The 24,042-nt window shown below is 41.6% G+C and overlaps 1 protein-coding gene across 5 annotated transcripts in view; it reads right to left on the bottom strand.

Moving 5' to 3' along the window:
• Positions 1-24,042, bottom strand: part of FRMD6 (FERM domain containing 6) — a 241,852-nt gene that overhangs the window by 62,291 nt on the left and 155,519 nt on the right. For 3 of the 5 annotated variants that reach the window (XM_040477128.1, XM_040477133.1, XM_040477132.1), the window contains exon 1: positions 17,880-17,990. The exons of 1 other annotated variant lie outside the window; for it this stretch is intronic. The gene's annotated coding sequence lies outside the window, so the exon portion shown is untranslated. Of the gene's footprint in view, positions 1-17,879; positions 17,999-24,042 lie in introns of those variants that run through there. One more of the 5 variants, XM_040477131.1, reaches the window with a different exon arrangement.

The following is a 24,042-nucleotide window of genomic DNA, read 5'->3' as shown; positions in this document are numbered from 1 at the left end:
TGGCGCAGTCGGTTAAGCGTCCGACTTCAGCCAGGTCACGATCTCACCGTCTGTGAGTTCGAGCCCCGCGTCGGACTCTGGGCTGATGGCTCAGAGCCTGGAGCCTGTTTCTGATTCTGTGTCTCCCTCTCTCTCTGCCCCTCCCCCGTTCATGCTCTGTCTCTCTCTGTCCCAAAAATAAATAAACGTTGGAAAAAAAAAAAAAAGAAAAGAAAAGACTACCCTATCTAGTTCAGACTGACACAAAAAATTCTCTATGGCAACATCAGTGTAAGCTAATTAAGGAACAAAAGTTGATTTAGTATCGGGCAGAAACCAAAATTGACTTAAAAAAATACTAAAAAAAAAAAAAAAAGAAATCAAAATGTCACACCGTATTTTGCAAATACTTTAGAAATATTTTATCACCAGGATGACTGGTAGCAAGAAAAAAAGAGCACAGGCCTCAGAGTCAGAAGAGTATCATGTTCTGGTTTTTCACCAACTGTTTCAGGTAAAGTTGTTAAGTCATACAAATTATTTAACCTTCTCATCTGTAAAACAGGAACTACTACTCTGAGGATCAAATAAAGTAACCTACAAAATGTCACATAGAGATAAATTATGATGATGCCGGAATATCTAGTTAAAGGAAAGACATGCTCACCTTCCTTTAATTTTTGAGAAAGGTAATATATACAAATCATGGTTCTTAATCTGATAAATACCATGTATCCTTGCCCCACAAGTACGCATCAATGTTTCATTTTCCGCTCACCACCTGCAGTCCAGGGTAAACGCTGTAACAATCGCTTCTTTCTCCTGCCCACACCTATGGGTAGTAAATGACCACCCAGATAACATCTATGATAAGACCCTGAGGTGTCTCCATGGGATACCACATTTACAGAGCACTTTCAAATGCATTATTTCATCTCAGTAGTATATCCCATTATCTAACAATAACTTTAAGATGTGTGACCTTGGCATCTGCGTGGCTCAGTGGGTTGGGTGTCCCTCTTGATTTGGGCTCAGGTCATAATCCCAAGGTTGTGAGATTGAGCCCGGTGTCTGGCTCTGCACTGAGCATGCAGCCTGCTTAAGATTTTCTTCTCTCTCTCCCTCTGCCCCTCTCCCCTGCTCATGAGCTCTCTCTCTCTAAAAAATTAAAAAAAAAAAAAATCTGTGACCTCACTCAAATATCAGATGTAATTCAACTTCTCAACGATGATTTATTATAATACCAAAGTCTAATGACAGAATTCTTAATCGTGCTGTATAGCTACATTTCTATCTGCATTTAGGTAGAAAAACCTTATCAATTAATATGCATATACCATCTGAAGATTTATTACTTTACTTTACACTTTAGCATCTCAAAGAGAATTGAGAGAACACTATTTATAGTTATTCTTACGATTACATAATTATTCCCATAATCAAATACATACATATATATATGTGTGTATATATATATATGTGTGTATATATATATATATATATAAATTATCATAGGAAGCTAATCAATGACATCTTGATTTATTTCTTTGAGGAAAATGTCCTATTTTATAACTACACTCTTGGTAATTTTCAAAATTCAATCTTTGTTTAGTTTTTGAAAACTTTAAATTTATATTTTTCACAGAGATATAATTTATATTTTTCAGTGTGACATTAAATCTAACTATATATTACTGTTATGAAAGTTGTATTTTGTTCATATGTCAGATTTGGGAGATACACAACATGGATTTTCATAAACACAGTTTTTAGTTTGTTTTATGGATCAACTGCTCCTGGCCTGTGAAAGGTTTAAATTCATAAGGATACTTATAAAATAACTTTATTAATATCCTCAGGGGAAGCACACACACACACACACACACACACACACACACACACACGCACAATTTGAGTAGAAAAGAAACAAAAAACTAGGAAGGAGTAGAATCTCTGTACATGATTTTAGTTAAATTCTTGTCTGTGAGCCTTTTCATCCCATCATAGAACATACGACATGCAGAGTTGTTTTTTTCTTTGTAATAGAGGATACATAGGTGATCAGATGAAGCAGGAACAGAACCCAGAAGGGTTGAAGAAACAGAAGGCAGGGGAAGCTAAAACTCACATTCATAAGGAGGTCAAGACAACAGCAAAGATGGGTGGCGCAGCAAATATAAAAATTTCATTTAGAAATAATCCCAACTTTTTGACCCCACCCCCAATATGAAAGTAAGATAAGACTATATCAACTATTTTATAAGAAATTATGAGGTCCGTTATCATCTCGCTCCTAGGCACAGGGCCAAGCACATCAACTCAAATGGTGGGAGGGTGTCATTTCAGGACTACCTCCTCACAGGCAATTCGATCATCACAACGAGGGTGGACACCACCACATGTCAAACCAAGGAGGAAAAACTGCAAGAATGGTTGAATGGGCGTTTCCAGTGGATTAGGCTTGTGTCTTGGGCCCCAGCGCGTGGTGTACCATCACTAAGAAAACATCTGGCATGAGGAAACAAGAAACGTTGTTCTGATGCAGGCTGGGAGGAAATCCCTAATTGAGGTATTTCAAGAGACCTTGTTTTCTTGCACTGAGAAATCACAGATAATTTCTATTGCTGCATTCTATTATTAATGCTTAAAATCCAATCTTTTTTTATGCTTTTGAAAGTTTATGGAACAAAATTTGTATTCTTCATGGCCTTTTGAATGTTTAAGCAACAAAATGTGTATTTCCAATGCCAATATTAAATATGAATACATGTCACTATTGTGCTATTGATATACATCATTTATACATCAGACTCGGGAGATACACACAAACACAATTCTGTTAACTTTTTTTAATGGGTCAGATGCTTCCTGGACTCGCTGAAGGCTTAAATCTAGATGGCAGCTCTCTCACATCATACAGATCAGAAAGAATAAAGCCACAACGCTGTTGGGCTGAAGTCAAGAGTCAACAGTTTTATAGGAGCTATGAAAGAATTCAAGAGAGTAGAAATCACCTCTTATGTGTCCTCAAACATTACTGCCTACCTGGGAAGACATGACTAACGTCCATAACACAGACAATAATATCATACCAGAAAAAGATACACAAACTCAGTCACCACTGCAACATGTCTGGTCAGGATTCAAGCACTAGAAAATGGAATTCAGTTGACCACAACCAGGCTACACAAGCCCCCAAACATTTCAGAGCCTTTCCCAACCCCTTGGCAATTGAGAATTTGTTTCAGGCCCCTCAACTGAAAATAGTTCATACATTAAAATGCATTAATTTAGATCCTTTATCTATAATATGGTGACTACAAATTTCCTGAAAACGTATTGGTAAATTATGAGTCTAGTTCAAGAATACATAAGCCAACCAATCATTAAAGGCAACTTTGTTTTATAAGTTAACTAACTTCCATTGGCTTTCCTGCTAGTTTTTACTCTACAACTAAAATTCATGAAAACTTCCCTTTATATTTCTGTAGGCACCAGTAAAAGCAAATAATTTAGTAAATAACATATCATCTGTTAAACACCCTCTTCACAACTTAAAACTGACATGGGCTCAGTTAATGAATATTTAAGGTTAAAAAGATTTATCTGGTACTTATTTTAAATTCTACATGACATTTGACATTTCTTAAAAACTATTTCCTGATCTGATTTCCTTAAATATCCTTAAGCTCACATCTGAAAATCTTGGGTGAATTTGAACTAAAACTTCCTTCAGTATGTTAATTTTTCTGAATCTCTTTCTATAATTACCAGTAACATGAGTTTCTCAACAGAAATTTCAGACATGGCACCACTACAGCTGACCTTTGTTTCAGTGTGATGCTAAGCTATGCAAAAAATTAACTTTACCACTATATTTAGATGGATTTAGTTAAGTATAGAATTCTATTTTCTTTGGGGGGAAAAATGCCTAAAGCATTTCTGATTGCTGTGATAAAATATATACACCACACAAAATTCCACTCTATTTTTTGGCTCACATATGCTACTAACTTTACCTCTGAAGTTTTTCATAATACCCTATTACATCACTCCAAGATCATACTAATAAACTATTAGTATTTTTTAGTCACGGGCTTGGAAAGATAAAATAAAGGTACTATCCACTACTCACTCTTGAGGGAATAAGTCAGTTTATTTTTTATATCCTACTTTCGGAAGCCATAAGAAATGTCCTCACTGTAAACATCTTTAAAATAATTAGTTTCATAAAATAAAAGTTAGTTTGCGAGTTAGCTATATCTGAAATTTCTAGCCCAAATTCCTTTTTGTCTTTCATTTACTTATTTAAATAGAGTTCAATTCAGGTACCAAACAAAGTAAACTCTAGAGTTATAAAATATAATTCATTCTTCATGGGGCACCTGGGTGGCTCAGTCAGTTAAGCATCCGACTCCAGCTCAGGTCATGAGCTCGCAGTTCATGGGTTTGAGCCCCACGTGGGGCTCTGTGCTGACAGCTCAGAGCCTGGTGCCCGCTTTGGATTCTGTGTCTCCTTCTCTCTCTGTTCCTCCCTCACTTACACTCTGTCTCTGTCTCTCTCTCTCTCTCACAAATAAAGATTAAAGAAAATAAATAATTCATTCTTCCTCATTAATGACTGTAGCCAATGGTAAGTTCCTTAGAGATTTTTTTAACTCTTATTTTGTCACAGAAATTACCACTTAATTTATTTGTTTCTAAGGTTAATTTTTTTTTAATTTTAATGTTTATTTTTGAGAGAGAGCGAGACAGAGCATGAGCAGGGGAGGGGAGAGAGAAAGAGAGACACAGAATCTGAAGCAGGCTCCAGGCTCTGAGCTGTCAGCACAGAGCCAGACACGGGGCTTGAACTCACGAACCGTGAGATCATGACCTGAGCCAAAGTTGGACACTTAACCAACTGAGCCACCCAGTGCCCCTCTAAGGTTAAATTTTTACATTTAGAATACTTTATAAACTACTATGGCATTATGAGAAAGTCAAGGAGTTTAGAATTCAGTTATGTTATACTCCCTATTACAGCCCCACCCTCAGACCAGATTGTTCTGTTAGGAGGTCTCAGAGAACCCCCCAGTTCTTGGTAATACTTACCAAAATTAAACAATTATACATTCTGTTTTCTGATATCTGCCTTTCTGGCTAATGGGTTAAAGCTTCAGGAGAGCAGGTACCATCATGCCTGTTGAATTCACACTATCTCCAGGGCCTTCTACATAGGGTACTCACTATTTGTCAAATGAATGAAAAAATAAGACATTTAAAACAGTATTAGCCTTAGAAAGAAGCATATCTAAAATTATAAAATGGTATGTAATAAAGGTACCCTTATTTGGAAACATCATCCACCTACATAACAGAATCTAAACAGGCAATACATGAGGTGGTGACTTAATACTCAAATAAATGATATAATTTTGCTACAAAGAAATCGATATAGTAAATTGAGATTGCCCTGTCTGAGGAAATAGATTTTATACGAGTTTTGGGTATTTTCTAATTCTTCTCAAGCATCACTGTAATTATATATTACCATTACTGGAAGGTAACTCTAAACAATAATTAATCTAGTAAATCTAGAGTAAATTTGCTAGGCACTAGTAAATAAGATATGTTGTTGTCCTCGAGAAACTTCGAGCTGGTAAGTTAGAATATACAAAAAGATGACAATATAAAGCAGGATGTACTAAGTTCCAGGGAAGTGACACAAGCATTCTGCAGCTCACTTGAGTGCAAGGAGAATAGCAAGCATGACCCAGGCTAAGTATGTATGTCGTAGTTAGCCTGGTAATGGAGACAACTGGGGACTACGAGGAGAACTGGGATAGACTGACGGATCTGTGAGATGACATTATGTAAGAATCCAAGTGACTACAACACACGGATAGTCAATTCCCATGCCGACAGGGGCAGGCAAGAAAGGAGTGAAGCCTGCAGGACGAAAATGCCGACAGCAATTTGGTCTCAACGTTGGGGCCAAGAGGATCTCTTCTGGGGAGTATGGTGGGCTACAGAGTACAAACCCCATATAAAAGGGGAAGTTGTTACGTTGCTCCCCAAAACTCATTGCCAGGCCTTCCGGCTTTTCAAAAGAAGATATAAAATTCAATTTTTTTTAAGTGAAAAGTTTCAACTCTTAAAAGTTGGCAAATAATTATTTTCATGCTATGTTAAAAACCAAAATACGTCTGTAGCCAGTCTTCCCGGTGGGCCACAGATTTGGAGCTCTGGTTTGGGATATTGAATTCCATGCTCAAGAGATCTGGACTTCATCCTGTAGTCACAGACTTAAGAGACTTAACGTTTATTCCAAAATTTGCTTAGTTTTATACCTCTGCACACTCCAGTATTTACCACGTACAACTCTCAACACTGCCAAATTATTTCACATTGGTCTTGTGTATTTCTCCGTTACAAGCCAATTATGTTCATTTAACAAACTGTAGAGTGACTTATAAGTTTCAGCTGAAAAAACATTCAAAATGATACTAATAAAGCAGTGTTGACAGAGCAGTGCGTAAGAGAATGCTGACATTATGTTACACCACAACCCACTAGAAACACACACACACAGTCCCTGGAGCTCCACTTCTCAAAAAACATGCACCATAATCCAGTGCAAAAGAAGAGTCTTTGCTCTTTCCAGCATTTTCCCATACTTAGCAACTTTCTAAAGACTATTACTACACTTTCTTTTATCACCAAACAACACTCGAACACATGTAGCAAAGTTTTAATTCTACCATTCACTGTAAGCTTTTAACTATCCAAAAACAATATTTAAGTACTAAAGGCCGATGTGTTAACATTTTAATAAGCTTAGGGAAAGAAAAGATAATTAGTATCAGAGACTTGTTGATTCGTTTTGATGACAGTATTACAGAAAGTTAGCATTATAATTCAAAGGTAATTCCCAGAAGAGAAAATTCTCGGTGCATAATTATGATATACAATACAGAACTATGAAAATTGCTTAATCACATGCTTTGAAATAATATTCAGAGTGGAAGCTATCAACAAAGTATAAAAGAACTATTAAACAAGCAATGTTTCTATTACTTAAATTCTTCTGGCTCTTGGGAACCCCTACCCTGAGCCATCCATTCTGTGAACGAAGGCCTCCAGGTTCGTGGGACACTACGATGTGTGTCTGGTCAGCTCAAATCTATCACCATTGCCGAAAAAGAGGCTAACTCAAAGCACGTGTCTCACAAGGGCTCTCTTATACTTATACCCTTTTCATGTAAAGGATCAATGGGTTGAAGTAAAGAACACGTCTTTACTAGAAACAGAAAAGTCTCAACACAAAGTGACAGTGCTTCCAGGATATAGTTCTTATCTAAAGGGATGCAACATAGAATAAAGACATTGCATTACAACTGATTTTCTATTTCAAAAGAAACAGACTACAATCTATATGCTGGGAGCTTTCCCAGTAATAGCCAGAGGGAAGCTCAAAGGCTCCCTATTACCCCCATCCCTCTCAGAGCCTGCTGAAGACCCCTCATGGCCTCTAGTATTCTGCAGTCCTACCCCACATTCTATCAGACATATTAAAAAGTACTCACATTCAATACTGTTTAAAAGAAACTGAACAGAAAATAAGAATTATCAGGGTACCTGGGTGGTTCAGTGGGTTGAGTGTACAACTCTTGATTTCAGCACAGATCATGATCCCAGGATTATGCCATCAAGCCCCGTGTCAGGCTCCCAGCTCAGTGTGGAGCCTGCTTAAGATTCTCTCTCTCTCTCTCTCTCTCTCTCTCTCTCCCCTGCTCTCATGCTCTCTCTCGCTCGCTCGCTCTCTCTCAAATAAATAAATAAAAGGAAAATTATAATTCTCTTTCATAAGCTTTTTATTCTCTCTTGAGCCCACTCCAGTCACGTTTTGCCCCCACCCCTCCACTAACACAGCACTTGACAAGGTAACCAATGACTTCCCTTGCTAAATCCAATGAGCAACTCACTCCTCACCCTACCTGACCTCTCAGTAACCTATGACGCCACTGATTCACTCTCTCCTCCCTGAGACACCTCCTTTACTTGACTTCAAGGATATTCTTCCCATTTCCCTCCTATCCATCTGGCTGCTCCTTCTCATTCTCCTTTACTGGTCCCTTCTTACCAACTCAATCTTTAAAGGCTGAAATACCTCAGGTTCAGCCCAAATGCCTTATCATAGAAAAATAACTCTCAGTTCATTTCTTCCCATTTTGTGGGTCCGCAGAAATAAGAGTATCTTCTAATAATAACACTTATTTAGGAAATGGAGACAATTAGATCCACTATGTTAGAAATGTGTGCATAATTCCTATGTTCCTAAGATAATTTCTTAGGAGATTTCTTCTCTTCTTCAACAAACTGTAAATACTAGCATGATCCAAGGCTTGGTCCATGGACTGTTTTCTCTGTCTATTCACATTCCCCAAGGGATCTCATCCAAATTCTCTTGGCACCTTCCAAATTTGAATCTCTAGCCTGGGCATCTGAAACCCCAGAATGCTATCGAACAACATACTCAACCTCTCTACCTGGAAGTCGAAGATAACGTGTTTACAACAGCTCCTTGTTATCTTTCCCAAACCAACTCCTCAATCAGATCCCCACCTCAATTCATGGCAACTCCATAATTATGCAAAAAGCCTTGATGTTATCCTTACTCTGATCTCTCTCATATTCCTCAAACAACTGGCCAAGAAATCTAGGTGGTGTGATCTACAAAATAAACCCTGGTTATTTCTCACCACCTCCTCCACTGCTATTGGCATTTCTCAACTGGATTGTTATCAACAACTGCTAACCTGTATCCCTGATTCTGCCCTTGACCGACCACCCTGCTCCATTTTTCTACCTCAACACAGCAGCCAGTGATTCTATTAAAATGTAAATCAAACCCTTACTCCTCTGCTCAAAGCTTTCCAATGATTTCCCATTTCACTCAGAGTAAAAGCCTAAGTTCTTAAAATGGTCCACCAAGCGGGTCCTACGTGACACGCCCCCTAAACTTCTCTGACCTCATCCATTACTGTTTTGTGACCTTCTCATTGTTCCGGGAACACACCAGGCACACTTCCACCTGAGACCTTTGCCGGTCTATCTGCTGAACAATGTTCTCCAGGTATCTCTGTGTGGCCAAATTCCTCTCTCGAGTCATCTTCTCGGTAAGTCCTACTGTGGCCATCGTATTTCAAATCACCAACACGGTCCCGGGATACTTCGTAGAGACATAAAACCTATTTCTGATGGGCTTAGGAAACTTAATGTTTTAAAAACGTTCACTAAGTTCAAGATATTATTCAACACATAACAAGCATGGGTTATGCAGGGTAGGTCCTGCTTTTAAAGAACACAGTGGGATGATACATCACAATTATTCTGGAGGATCCTGTGCCTATTTTGACTGGCTTCTAATTATGCTTTTCAGATGTAAATGTGTCTTTTTCTAATATGCTTAACTCTTTCTTAAATGTTCCTTTTGAAACTTCCAGACTATTAATTTCCATTGAATGAGTGGTTTAAAATCTTAAGCTTTGGGCCTACTGAGAGAAAATAATAAAGGGGTCCGACCCACATTATAGAAACTATGCCAATGGTGGGGATGGGGAGGGGAGAAATAAACAATTGCTTTCTACCAATAATAGTGGTTTTCTTTATTTTTTTTTAATGTTTATTTATTTATTTTTAAGGTGGGGAGGGGCAGAAAGAAAGAGAGAGAATCCCAAGCAGGGTCCACACTGTCAGCACAGAGCCTGATGCGGGGCTTGAATTCACAGACTGTGAGCTCATGACCTGAGCTGAAATCAAGAGTTGGATGCTTAACTGACTGAGCCCCCCAGGCAGGTGCCCCAGTAGTAGTTTTCTTTAAAAGCACATGTAGTTTATAGGGTACAAGAGCAAAAGACATGGGCCACTGGTAGTCTTTAAGTTTAAAAATACTTTGTTCGGCCTTCATTATCATAAAGAGAGATTATTTTTTAATCTGTAGATTTACTTTTTGGCATCTGGAAAGGCATATATATCTAGCAAGCAGAAGCTGAGAGCCTGAGTAAGACTACTGGAAATCAGAAGAGAAATAGGAAAAATAACTCAATCAATTAGTGGCCAACGGGATAGGCCAGCAGATATTCTCAGTGCAGTGATATAGACTGCCCAGTATCTGTAACTGAGAAACACTAGGTTTTGTTGCCTGTTGAAGGTCATCGAAAACAAAATATAATATCATCTCATGAGCTGCTTGTAAATTAAAGGCTCAGGGACTTCCAAAAAAACTGTAAATCCTATACATCATTTTTTTTTTTTTTTTGTCTTAAGTAGTAAGAGTTAACATCACTTGACAGTTTGCTATGTGTCAGACCGCGCCATTGTTTTCTACGTACTCTTTCATATAGTAATCAAAACAACCCTGTGGGATAGTTACTATCATTACCCTCATTTTACAGGTAAGAAAAAAGAGGTTCGGAAAACGAAGTAACTTCCTCAAGGTTACACACAGGAAAACAGTGGAGCCTGGATCTGTGCCCCAGAGGATTGATTTCAAAGATCTTGTTGTTACCGTTAGACTTTTCTGCTTCTCTTCCATGTTGCCTCTGAAATGTACTATTCTTTTCTGCAGTAATTTCAGTGAGGAACTTGTCAGAGATATGACCCTATGGTGAGCACATTTTTTTAATTTTCTAAGATTGCACATGCTAGGTTTTTGCTGTTCTAAGCAGTATTTCATTGAGCAGAATATATTTACTAACCATTTGTAACATTTCTGTTATTTTACTTGTTTTTCACTTTCCTCATGAGCCTAAGTCAAAATTCTGAGCCTTTTCTTAAACCATGAAAAATGCCCTTTTCCCCTTTAGGGAAACATAAAAGAAAAAAAACATCTACATCATTTGTTTTCCTTTGTAAGCACTTTATCTGTTAGATTTCTCATAATCCTCTGTTTTACAGTAAATGCTTCCTGGAGACTGCCACAGACATCAGCATCAGAATTTCACTGTTGTTTTAGGTAGAGACAGGATGTTTCCACAGATATTTATGAAAAGATAACTTGAAGGAGGGGGAAGCGTGTCCAAGGGAGGAGAAAAGTGTATAACCGGTGAGGACATAATGGCAGGAAGAGGCAAACAAACAAAAAAAGACTTTTTCATAGTATCCTCTTAAGAGTGAACTACTCTGAAAATATTTAGAAAGCAGTCCTTTGAAACTGAGTTCCAGCCTAGATCACTTGTGGATCAATGAAACACTGAGTCAAGAGGGACCTCAAGATGTCACCTACCTGGCACTTGACACCCAACCTCTCACTAGAAAGTCCTAGAACACAGGAAGAAGGAGAAAAGGGCTCTGCATGGGAGCAGAGGCAGACCAGCCTAGAGGAGGTAAAATTCTTCCTCACTGGACCACTGCCCTGTTTTCTCCGGGCAGGTATGAGTCTATCTGAACAAAGCCACACAATCCCTTTGTGTTGACAGAAAAAAGCACCCCATCCTGAGGCCAGTGGACTCACTGCAGAGTAGAGGGCCGGCTGTCAGCCCTCAGATGGCGCGAACCTAGACCAGACTGAGCGTGAGAAGGAGCTTGTTCACTTGGTGCTGTCATTACCTGTGAGACTCTGAGTCACTCAACCTCACAGGGCTTCAGGCCCTCCACTTCTAAAACCTGATGAGGCTGTCTGCCACCTATGGCCTCCTCCCTCTTTCCAGTTCTCAGTTAAAATCTGGCAAGATCCAGTTGGTATGTTCCTGTGTCCCTGAAACAATAGGATTCCGTGGACTGAGCTGAGACTTCAGTATTTTTGTAATGTTCCTTTCTTTTTTTTTCTCTCACGTTTTTGAAGTAATTTTCTCTTTTAATCTTAAGACTATACTCTCCTTTCAACTCCAAGGTGCTCGACTTTTCTTGAGCCTTCAAAAGGTCCTACCCCACATATTAGTCCCATCCCCAAGTGTCCATCGACAGAATGGATAAATACACTGGATATATTCATGCACAGAAAAAAAGAAAAAAGAACGGCTACCTGCATCAATGCGGACATGACGCTATGCTGAGCTGAAGAAGACACAAGAGAGAACTTCTATTTGATTGCACTTACGTGCACTCTGAGCGGGACGCCTGGGTGGCTCAGTCAGGTAACTGTCTGACTCCTGATTTTGGCTCAGGTCATCATCTCAGGGTTTGCAGGTTTGAGGCCTGAGGGGCTGCCAGAGTGGAGCCTGCTTGGGAATCCCTCTCTCCCTCTCTCCCTCTCTCCCTCTCTCTCTCTCTCAAAATAAACATTTTTTTTTTCAACGTTTATTTATTTTTGGGACAGAGAGAGACAGAGCATGAATGGGGGAGGGGCAGAGAGAGAGGGAGACACAGAATCGGAAACAGGCTCCAGGCTCTGAGCCATCAGCTCAGAGCCCGACGCGGGGCTCGAACTCACGGACCGTGAGATCGTGACCTGGCTGAAGTCGGACGCTTAACCGACTGCGCCACCCAGGCGTCAAAATAAACATTTTTTAAAAAAACATCTAACCTATGGCAATGAAAGAACAGTGGTTATCCCTGGGGCAGGCAGGGACTGTGAATGTAAAGATAGGCTTCTGGGGAGCAGATAATGATGTTTTTTTGGCTTGGATGCTGGCTGCCTGCATATGACCACTTCGTGCTATACTTCTGATCCGTGCATTTTCCTGGTTGTATCTACTGAGACTGGATAGTACAAGTGCCACTACTAAATAATTACTCATTTGGTGTAAACTACACAAAGAACTACCCAAAAAGCTAAGTGAGCTTTTCATTAATTTCCTAAAATCTTCATCTGGAATTTGCTTAATTTTTATAATCATTTCCTCTTTCATATGAAACTGTGGCTAGAAGACAGTATAAAATAATTGTTTTTCTCTCTGTCTTCATGTACCCATAAAACGTTACTACTCAAAGTTGTATCGTATCTATGTACAAAGGCAGGGTTATTCGAAAACAGCTGAAAATATCCCTGGATAATCAATTAGGAATACTGAGGTTCTAAATAGATCTTTTTGGTCCAAATTATCCCAGTTACCACATTAATGAAATACACGGGGTCATGGCAAAATCTCTTAGTTTCTTACTGTGCAGATTAAACTCTGCTAGGAAAAGGCCACACGGGTGGGAAAAGGCATTGGAGAAAATGCTGTGCTACACACAGCTCCAAGAAAGCTCTAGTCAACACTGCCGTCTCCTTTGGCCTGTAACTGGTTCATCTGAATTTGATGCAGTGCTACATTTTTCTCCTCCTGAGACTATTCTTCATGTCAGATCAGAGATTTTTTTCCTTTCCCCCTCCCACTGTTGTATGATATCGTTTTGATCAGTATGGTATACTGCATGATTGATTCCACTTGATACGTATCAAGAGTGATATCATACTCCGATGCATTACTTGCATCCCAAGTAATTACACCACCAAATCATGTCAGATAATCTGGAAGCACTGAGAGCTTGTTTTCACTCAAAATCTTATCATAACTATGGCCATTATTACTGTAGAGCCCCTCTGGTCCTACAGCATGGCAGGCAGGCTGTCGCTCTCACAAATGCTGGGGGAGTAATTAAATATTTGTAGAACCAGGGTCACCTGGGTGGCTCAGGGCATGATCTATGGTCCGTGAGTTCGAGCCCCGTGTCGGGCTCTGTGCTGACAGCTCAGAGACTAGAGCCTGCTTTGGTTCTGTGTCTCCCTCTCTCTCTGCCCCTCCCCTGCTCCCACTTTGTCTCTCAAAAATAAACATTAAAAAAAAATTAAATATTTGTAGAATCATTAGAGTTTAGACAAAAAAATGTTTTTAATCTTCAAAATGAGAAGTGGCATGGGTGGCGGTGGGGCACAATAATAAGCATCCAGTCCCTAAACACTATTTAAGACCAAAGCAGCAATTTAACACAAATGCACACAAGCTTTCCAGGATGAGTAGCACATAACAGCACCATTTCATATTGTATGCAGCTTTTGTAGGGCACCTTAACATGAATCCTTTTTTTCTCTGCTAAAAAAGATCTTGTTTTTTAATTTCCACTTTTAAATACAAAGTTTTCTCTATTTCAGCCTTGTTTTAAATATTCATCCTTCTAAGTTCAGATTTTCCTTGCAACTCATTGTCCAGTATTCTACTTCCTCCTTCCTCTCAAATTATTCCCTTAACCTGTTTCTACTTATTTTTATAGGCCCCCAAAGCCTCTTCCTCAGGATAATGTGCAATTCAAAAAACCCTCTCAACTACCCCCTGTATCAAAGTTTAACTGCAGAAGCCAACAATACTATTTTTCTTGTTTGGGTTTTAGGAAAGATATGTTTTAACTAAAATTTCACCACTCATAAAATCCCATCACTATTTCTTTTCCATTCCCCCCTCCTGCATGCAACTGTTTAATATGCAATCACAATGTAATCAAACTCTTAAATGTATAATTACATAAATAAAGACTTCTTAAAAATATATAATTTTAAGTGTGTAACACACACCCTTAGTAACATTAGTGTTGGAAGTACAGATTTTTTTTTGAGTACTGGAGTTTTCTTCTAAGTTGTTTGTTCTTTCTTGGTGTGGGAGCAGGGTACAGGATCATCATATGAGGACCAACTGCTTTATCAGAAACCACAAACTGTGTTACAACAGGATCCTATTAAAGACTGAGAACGCACTTAAAACTCTTTATAAAAATAAAGTTGGAATTGGGGCGCCTGGGTGGCTCAGTCGATTGAGCATCTGACTTTGGCTCAGGTCATGATCTCACCATTCATGAGTTGAAGCTCCACATTGGGCTGGCCGCTGTCAGCCTTTCAGCGCAGAGCCTGTTTCCGATCTTCTGTCCCCCTCTCTCTGACCCTCCCCTGCTCATACTCTCCCAGCAAAATAAATAAATAAATATATATATATATTTTTAAAGTTGGAATTGCATAAATGAAAACCAACGTTTCTATGCTTTGTTCATAAGGATACACAATACTGAATACCTCTGGTTTTCCTACTTATGAAACACACAGGCTCATTTACCAAACCAGGGCATTTATAAGGTTTGCATTCATGTGCAATAGGAAAAACCTATCTCTGCATAAATAGAGAAAACTTTCTATCCTTGAGAATGCTTAAAACAATTTTCAAGTGACTTTAGAGGAAGGCCCCTGAAATTTAGTTCTGAACTCAGAAAACCACCTAAGGGACAGTTTGTGAATGCCATCTGGGATCCAGGCAGTTTCATCAACAAAAGGGAAAACTTGTTGAGATCATCCAAATCTAGAATTCACATACATTTTTACATCTGGACTGAATTAATCTTTTCTTGGTACTGGCTTTCATGTAATAAAATAATTGTTTGCAGGTTTTATTTTTTTTTTTTAAACCCACAGTCTCAGAAATCAAAATGTGCAGCATCCACGCTGAAAACTACAAAGAACTCCTTTATCAAAAAAGTTAGCTGTGAGACAGGACTCATTTACACTAAACTCTGAACTTGACAGTTCAGTCAAAAGCAATTCTGTTTGAAACTTTCATTTCAAGCATCTGCCACAAAAGGCTACACAGTCTATTATGTCATAAGTTCTGAAAGCCAAAGGCTTTATAAGTGTAGTTAAAAGTGAAAACAAAGTCCAGAAACCAGAAAAGCTCTACAACCCCCCTTCCCTGGATTCAGCTAGCCCAACTGGATGAGTTTTTACAGAACTTGTTGCCAGAAGTGATCACCTAGCACATGGGCACTTTGCTTTCAAACAAGCAGGGTCTTCCTCCTAGCTCCTATTGTTTCACTGCAGAGCTAGGAGCATCTTCAAGCAGCAAGTTCAAATTATGTACTTGAAGCTGGTAGCTTACCCAGGGTGCCCCCCAAAAAGGAGGGAGTGGAAACACGGAAAGATTTCCTTTCCCTTAAGATGTTTTGAGTTCTGCAAGAACTGCTGATTACTGTGGTCCATCAGTGTCAGATCTCCGGCATTTTTACAAGCAATTCAAAAGGGGGAAAATTAGTTCCTATTACAGTCAGTCTGCTTTCTGGAGAAGATATCCTGCAGATAACTTGATAGAAGATATCCCCTGGGGGACCCTTCTCATCTAATGATCCCGAAGGTCCATTTTAATATGAAATATAAATCCAATATGTTTACAAACATACGGAAAGAGCATTTAAATGTCAGCTGTCTCATACTGTGTAGTATTTTCCTTTTTAGCGTAATACTTTTATTTCTCAAAACCACACCCAAGGAAAATGATTAACTGCTACAAGTTTTGTACTACAAAGGACAACAGCAAAAGCATCTGTTTTCCTGCCTCTCTCCTCTGGTCTTCTCCCCTCCCCCATCTCGATGGTGCAGGCTGTAAGTCTTGGTGGTTGTTAAAATTACTTTCTACAAGACTCTCATAATGCTGCAGTTTCTGAAAAACTTCTTATCCTTTAACATTGCTGAGCCTAAATTTATGTGCTGCTCTAAGAAGACAAAATCCAAAAGTCAAAAGCCTTTTTAATGACAGATGTATTACGGAAAATTTTCCCCACAAAGTTTTGATGCTGTGAAATATCAACTCCCTGAAATCACAGAAAGGAAATGACTTACATTCTTGGAAAATGAAGCCACTAGCAGCTTTCTCCAACAGTATTTTCTAATCCCTAAACTACACCCTGTGGCAACGGGGAGTATTTCGTGCAAAAACTGAATTTAAATAGATGCTTATAAACCCAATAAACAAACATCGTCGGATCCCAGAGAAAAACAGAATCAGACACTTTTTCTGCACACTCAAAAAACCTGGAGAGCACAGGCTTGAAGTCAAAAGCAACCTGAGAACGCTTGCTCAAGTTTTCCTGCCCCACTGTGGGCCATGCAAAGCTCCTGAGGGAAATTCTGGCAAAACAGATTTTTGCCAAAAAATAAAAACGAAAAGGGTGTAAAAGAGCTAATATTTCTTTGGACACTTAACTTCACAACTGCACGACCTGAAAATCTGCCAGTTTTCGTTTCAACTTTAAAATATGCTTATTTTGACACCTTTCCATTTATTCATGCCCTAAAGAAAACGCCCTCACTATTAGGTTACGCTGTCCCAGGACTCGAGGTACTGTTATTAAGCCCTGTGGATCTCACACGGGTGGCCCCCAGCGGTCCATACGTGACAGTTCCTGGTCCTCCTCGAGGACAGGCTGGTGGTCTCTGCTGCCCCGGGCCGGGCCTGCGCGCCGCAAGCACCTCCAGGAACCCAAATTCTGCAGGCCGCGCCCCCCACTAGCATCCCACCGAGGCCCCCTTCTGGCGCCGCCGAGCCCCAGCTCAATCTCGGGCTCCCCGACTAGACACTTTCAGGGACCGTGGGGCAGAGGCTGCTCTCGGGTCCCTTCCCGCAGCCGGGCTGCCCTCCCCCGGAGCACGCACAACAGGCGGCAGGGCACCCAGGAATTCAGGGTTCACGCGCTGGCCCCGGCGCCCCGTCAAAGTGGCGACCGATGGGGCGCAACCGACAGGCGCCCCCGGAACAGCGCGCCAGAGACCACTGGGGAGCCGAGCGCGGCACCGTGAGCCCGGGGAGCAGCCCGCAGCTCCGGCCGGCCTCCCGCCCTCGCCGCAGAGGCGGCCCCGGAGCTCCGCGCCTCCCCCGCTGCCTGGCTCGGCTGCCCCGGGGCCCCGGCCTCCCGCCCCGGCGTGGGCGAGCTCTGACCCGCGGAGAGGCGACCTTCCAGCCCGGTGCCCGAAGCCCAGAGTCGAGGAAGCAAAAAGAAGGCGAAGAAAGACGCAGGGAAGACACTGCTTTGGCTAGGGCTCTCGACTCCCAGAAACCCTCCCAAAGTCCCGTCCAGCCGCCGCCGCCGCCCGGCCGGCAGGGGGCACAGTGGGTAGCCGGGGCGCGGTGGCCGGGCCAGGGGACAGACTGGGAGGCCCCCAAGCGCCGAGCTCCCGCTCATACCTCCCAGAAAGCCCGGAGCACCAGGCGTCGGACTCTTCCCAGGTCCTCGTCCCTTCCTGCCTGCGCCGCGCCAGCCCGGCTCCTCTCAGCCCCTCTGCCCCGGCAGCTTGTCGAGCGCTCCGCGTCCGCCCCGCCCCCTCCGCCCACGCCTCCCGCCCCGCCCCCAGAGGCTCCGCCCCCACGCCCGCCCCGAGGTGGCGGGGGTGGCCGCCGGGCCGCGCGAGCAGAGCGCCTTGCTCGCGGCCGCACGTGGAGCGCCTGTCGGCCCCGCCCCGGACCCAACCAAGCGTCCCGCGGAGGGGTGCCGCGACACGAAGGTGGGAGCAAACGGAGGGAGCCACCCCTCACGGGTCCTGAGGAAGGAGGAGAACCCAGAAGGGCACCGTACGTGGACCACTGCCATCTAGCCCTTACCCTTTACGCGACGGATGCGGGAGGGGACACTGTCAGCTCCCCCCTTCTGGCCGAATGGCCCTCTCCGACGCTCGGCCCCGCTCCCTCCCGAGCCCAAGTCTGGGTGGGCGGGGGCGGCTGTTTGGCCTGAGCACTGTTTTACTAATTCTGATCGACGGAGTGGAGGGAGGCCACTCTAAGAGGAGGCGATCCCAGCGGAGGAGGCTTCGTGACTCCTAGCTTCCCTCCCGTCTTTCTGTCCCGCACCCACCGGCCCACCCACCACTCGGGACGCCGCGCCCTCGCGGGTTTTATCCTAGATGGTGGGGGCGCCGCCCGGAAGCCAAGCCTCCCCTGCTGAGTCTCTCCAGTTGTAAAGGTAGACCCAGCCTCTATTGGCCGTGCTTTTAGTGTCCGTGACCCCTCAGAAATTTTATTTGCCCGCTCCTGGAGGTGGCTGGAGAGAGCGCCGGGTGATGCAAAGGGCCCCCGGAAGGTGTTTTTACGGAATTTTCTTGGGTCTGGGAAACAGCTACGCCTCTTTGGTCAACCTGTGCCCACTAGGACCTGCTGCTGGGAACTGGAGCCAAGGGAGAGTCACGTCGTCCCCATACCCCTGGTGCACAGTACTCCCGCCTCTCGGGCTTCTGCCCTCCTAGGTCTTATGTTGATTGCTGACCCAGTGACCCCTGGCCAGTGTAGCAGTAATACCCCACAGGGCCCTTCACTAAAGGAGTAAGGCTGTGTATGTTTCTGGGTGAAGAGACCAGAAGAGGAGGACCTGAGAAAGGACAATACCCAAAATCAGATTTAGGGTTACAGAAGCCAACTTAAAAATTGCTCTGCTCTTTTAGTCCAAACATAAATATGTAAAGCTGGCTGTTACTGGTTGAAAGTATGCCTGTCTGTGTGCCTCGTTTGCTTGGCAAAAGAAATTCACTTTTGTGTTCATTAGGGCTGAAGCTAACTTGGAATAGTTGCCTCATTGACAGCTTTTACAATGGAGGAACTATGACACTGGAACTGAATCTTAGAAGCAGCTGTGATCTTTTTCACAATTGATAATACATTCAGAGCTTATTTCTGATAAAGCAAAGCAGCAGTGTCTAAGGATATTGCATTTAAAGTCATAATTCCGTTATGGAAAAAAGGACCAGAACTACATTTCAATGACTGTCTTCTAAAGTAGTTGTATTTAATTAACAGAGTAAAATTAAAAATTGGCTTACACTGGTTGACGACAATGTAGGCATTTAAACGTGGAGGCTCACACTTCTCTCTCACTTTTTTAGATGCATTCAGAATGAGTGCACAGTAAACACTGGTTGATAAGATCTTAAATTAATTTGATGTCTAAAGATAATCCAGCATTTCATAAGTAAAGATGAACGAGATAAAGGAGTAATACATTACTATCTTGGAAAACAGTTCCTAAATCTGATTTCTTTTCAGGCTTTCTGCATCTAGTGGATAAAGAACAACATATTGTAGGGTACCTGGGTGGTTCAGTTGGTTAAGCGTCCGCTCTTGATTTTGGTTCAATACATCTCACAGTTCAGGAGTTGGAGCCCTGAGCCCCACATGGGGCTCTGCACCGACAGTGCGGAGCCTGCTTGGGATTCTCTCTCTCTCTCCCTCTCTCTGCCCCTCCCCAACTTGCACATGTGCTCTTTCTCCCAAAAATAAATAAACTTAAAAGAAAAAAGAACAACATATTGTTAGATTGTGAAACATTGCTGCAATATAATTAGGTAATCCAAGGAGCAAAATATTTTAAAAAGCTTTTTAAAAAACATGTTTACGATTGGGTTTGTTGTGTAGAATTAGATTGTCACAAAATTTACTGTGTGGATATTTTTTTACTCATAATGATCATATTAATAGTGAATACCAATAAACATACATTCTTACATAATGCATTTTGTAAACTAAGTAACACTCTTAAAAACCACTTTATAGCCCCTTGAAACATAACAAATTTCTGAAAGGATTGCTTTGGAAAACAACACATAATCCACTCAAAATGGAGGTGGAGCTGAGAAAGGATGGGCTGTTTTAGATATTTCTTACCACAGGACATGTTTTTTTGCACTTATTACAGTAAAGAATGCAAATTCATAGGTAAAGTTATATTTTATGGTTCTTTTTGATGTTTAGGTATAGATCTATTTTCACCAATATGATGTTTTCCTAAATATGAGACATTGCCCATCAGTGAAACATCACCTTGAGCACATCTTAAGTGACTACTTTCTCCATGGCATGTAAATATTAACATAACTCCATATTTTTGCTTTTTTTTTTTTTAGGGGGAAATTATTCATTCCATAAATTTATTGAGTACTTCCATACACCAGGCACAGGGTTAGACTCTGGGATCTGAAGGTAAAAATACTCCTGAATTTTACAGTGGTTTGAGGAAGCAGGCATGTGAGTCAGCAGTTAGAATAGACTTTAATGATTGCCAGGCTAGGGATATGCAGGAGGCATAGTGGGAAGGCCTGGCCCCTTCAGGGCAGGCATCAGACCTCTGTCTGGGTGAGAAGGATGAACTGAGATGGGAAGGATGAGCAAAAGTTTGCCAAGGAACAAGTTGGTCAAGGTGGTGGTTCTCAAACTTGGAAGTACCCTGAGTCACCTGGGGACCTTCAAAAACTGTGTCGCAGGCATGTGAGTTAATTGGTCTGAGATGTAGCCTGGGGTTGGGAATGTTTTTAAATCCCCAGATTATTTTAAGTGGACACACGTGTGGATATGGTATCCCAGGTAGAGGGCACAAGAGTAAGCACGTGTACTGGGGTGTGAGTTTAAAGCATGATGGCCATAGCCTCATTTTATAATTCAAGAGGCTTAAGCTTTGGTGGCGGATATTTACACATTTTTGGTATAAAGAACACAATTACATAGAGGGGAAAGAGCCATAAACTGCTGTAATTCACACCCCTTTACAAGTATCTTCCAAACACTGGAATAGTATTTTGAGAATTAAGATCATTCAGAATATTAAAAGACAAAAAAATTAGTTCTTTTTCATCCTTTCTATATAATTCAGGGTTATTTGGGACTCAGAGTATGTTTTAATGCTGAAATATAAGTTCTAGTCAGAGAAAGAAGTCGGTCATTTGACATACTGGCTTTTTTTTTTTTTTTTAATTTTTTTTTTCAACATTTGTTTATTTTTGGGACAGAGAGAGACAGAGCATGAACAGGGGAGGGGCAGAGAGAGAGGGAGACACAGAATCGGAAACAGGCTCCAGGCTCTGAGCCATCAGCCCAGAGCCCGACGCGGGGCTCGAACTCCCAGACCGCGAGATCGTGACCTGGTTGAAGTCGGACGCCTAACCGACTGCGCCACCCAGGCGCCCCTTGACATACTGGCTTTTAAAGAAGACCTTCCCCAAGTTAAATACTGTTCATGATTCTGGATGAAGGTCATAATACGGAAATTAGGTTCATTTTTCTTTTTGGTAATTGCTGAAGTGCAATTTAAAAAGCAAAACAAAATGCATTTGAAAGCATTCAAAATACATTTAAAGTCCTACTCTGAGGTCTTAAATCTCCACTTAGCTAATGTATATTACTTTGAGAGACAAACTAATCACATATGGAAACTTAACAGTGCAGTGATATAGTTCTGGTTTTCACTGCCTAACATTTAAAATGCTCTTTTTATTATTCTCATTGGTATATCACTATATTCTGCAAAACAAAAACACCAAAAGATTTTAAGGGGTGCCTGGGTGGCTCAGCTGGTTAAGCCTCTGACATTGTCTCGGGTCATGATCTCACAGTCCGTGGGTTCAAGCCCCACATTGGGCTCTGCGCTGATAGCGCAGAGCCTGGAGCCTGCTTCCGATTCTGTGTCTCCCTTGCTCTCTGCCCCTCCCCTCTCATGCTCTGTCTCTCTCTGTCTCTCAAAAATAAACATTGAAAAAAAAATTTAATAAAAAAAAAGATTTTAATACTCAAGAAAAGTCAGGAAAATTGATTATCAGTTATTTAATCCAGCTGTCTCATTAGTATGCACCAGGAGCCCCTAACCAAGAATGCAAATAATTATTTTGCAGAGGTAGCACAGCATAGCAATATATTAGCATGCATAACATATTATGTAGCAATCTAACACAGATGTACCTTTCCCCAATTTAGAGACACAAAGTTATAAAAATTAAATTAATTGATTCTGCTCTTTTGGCCATCAAATTTTGAGAAAACATTAAAAACAGCATAATTTAGGGGCGCCTGGGTGGCTCAGTCGGTTGAGTGTCCGACTTCAGCTCAGGTCATGATCTTACTGCTCGTGAATTTAAGCTTCACTTGGGACTCTGTGCTGACAGCTCAGAACCTGGAGCCTGCTGCAGATTGTTTCCCTCTCTCTCTGCCCCTCCCCTGCTCACACACACTCTCTCTCTCTCAACAATAAATAAACATTAAAAAAAATTTTTTTAATAGGATAAATTAATTATCCTAGTATAAAGTTTGGTTTTAATGCAACATGTAAAACTCTGCAGGAGACATATTCGAAGAGCTACTTTTCTTTCCATTCTTTTAAGGCTCTAGTTTTGCCAAAACATCACATTACTATTCCTTGAGGGCTTACATACTTGAACACTCCAGACAAAAGATTTGATAAGACTGGGAGGGTCAAGCCAGGCCCTTCACTCTTGAGAAGTGGGGCAGTGAAGGTGTTAGCTGCACAAGGTAGGATAACTGAGTACTGAGGTCTTGGAGGTGAAAGGCATAATGGCAGAGAGGCCATGCTCTTTTGAGGGATACTGTTGTGAATTAAAATAGAGTGAGGAATTAAGTGTGCGCATAGCATTTCTGCTTTTGCATGGGGCTTCACATTCCAGAGAAGATTGAGGACAAGTACAGAAAAATGTCTAGTAGAAGGGACGAGACAAGGGGTAGACTCCCTATAGGATAAAGCTTCCTGATGTATACCATTTGTGTTTATACAACAGGCCTCAATGTCCCAGAGCAGTTTTTTGGCTCTGATTCCTTGATTACTCTCTGAAAAGCTGAAAGAAAACATTCCTACCCCCAGAGATGAAGGCGACTCCCTCCATTCCCCACTGGGGGAGACAGATGGGAAAGGAAAGGAAGTAGGACCAGTTACTCCAAGTTAGGCCTCAGGCACACTCTGATTATCTTTGTCTGAGATAATATTCCTGGAAGAGTCACTTTCAAACACAAATGACACCATTACAGATGTCACTGAAATTCTCTTCAGTATTTTATGACATCTTATCAATTTGTGCCAGAGACACACGGAACTAGAACAGGAGATGTGAATACCCATCTTCCAGAACACAGGCTTACAGCCTAGCTGACACTGGTTTTCTTGAGAATACCCACAAAAGCTTCATTTATGAAGAGGATTCGTGAAATGTATCCATTTGGTTTCAATTCGGTTACCTTGAGTTATATTTTAAGCACAACAAACGTGCCCTTAAGCTTCTTTTTAGTTGTTTGAAAAGGAATGATGAACAAAAATACAAGTAAGAAATGCTGGTTCTGGAATCCCACGGGAAGCTCACTGACACTAACGGCCTCTGTTGGCGGGGCCTCCAAGGAACACCCTATCCATCTGTGGTGGCTGGGATTTTGGTTATAACACAAAGTCCTGGTCCGCTGGCTATATTACCCAGTTGTACGCAAGGGAAAAAACATTTATGAACACCCCCATTAGATCCCTGTTTTCCTCTCACCTGATCCTAGATGAGAAACAAAATCTACCCTTGCTCTTGTTTGCATTGGCTATGGAACC

Source organism: Herpailurus yagouaroundi, unplaced genomic scaffold, assembly GCF_014898765.1.
Source record: "Herpailurus yagouaroundi ecotype Mexico unplaced genomic scaffold, PumYag 141, whole genome shotgun sequence".
NCBI classification, from domain to species: Eukaryota; Metazoa; Chordata; class Mammalia; order Carnivora; family Felidae; genus Herpailurus; species Herpailurus yagouaroundi.
The sequence above is the reverse complement of the archived record's forward strand: the minus strand, read 5'-3'. Positions and strand labels throughout refer to the sequence as shown.